At 27.3% G+C, this 495-nt stretch overlaps 1 long non-coding RNA gene across 1 annotated transcript in view; it reads right to left on the bottom strand.

Annotated features, from left to right (window-relative positions):
* LOC119593713 overlaps positions 1-495 on the bottom strand; it is a 101,181-nt gene that overhangs the window by 99,739 nt on the left and 947 nt on the right. The gene's annotated exons all lie outside the window — the stretch shown is intronic.

The following is a 495-nucleotide window of genomic DNA, read 5'->3' on the forward strand; positions in this document are numbered from 1 at the left end:
GTCAAATATTAAATTATAATTTCTTTGATTATTTACTCGAGTCCAAGAAATTACTTTCTGAGGATATGAAAGTAGATCTTATTATATATATGATGATATACGTTATGGTACGATGCATTTACAGTGCAAGTGATGTATGTCTGCAAAATCTGATGTTGTTCTGAATTCGCAGTAGAATTATTTATATTTAGAGCAAAAAGCTGCTATCGGTCCATAATTTTGTGAATAATTAGTTACTGAAATACAGATACGTTATAAAGTAGAAGATAAAATATGAAGTATAATAAATGACAGCGTTTTATAGGTTCACAGATAAGATGAAACACTTTTATCCATATTTCCAGGTAGAAGGAAAACGTCAGATGATGAATATATAATCTAGGGAAATTTTATGGCTTAAAAAATATAATTATGAATTCAAGGTAAAGTATAGATCAGAATTATTTTCATAAGGAATTGTTATCTGCTCATCAGACTCAATTAAAAAATAAGAAA

Source organism: Penaeus monodon, chromosome 32 (genome assembly GCF_015228065.2).
Source record: "Penaeus monodon isolate SGIC_2016 chromosome 32, NSTDA_Pmon_1, whole genome shotgun sequence".
NCBI classification, from domain to species: Eukaryota; Metazoa; Arthropoda; class Malacostraca; order Decapoda; family Penaeidae; genus Penaeus; species Penaeus monodon.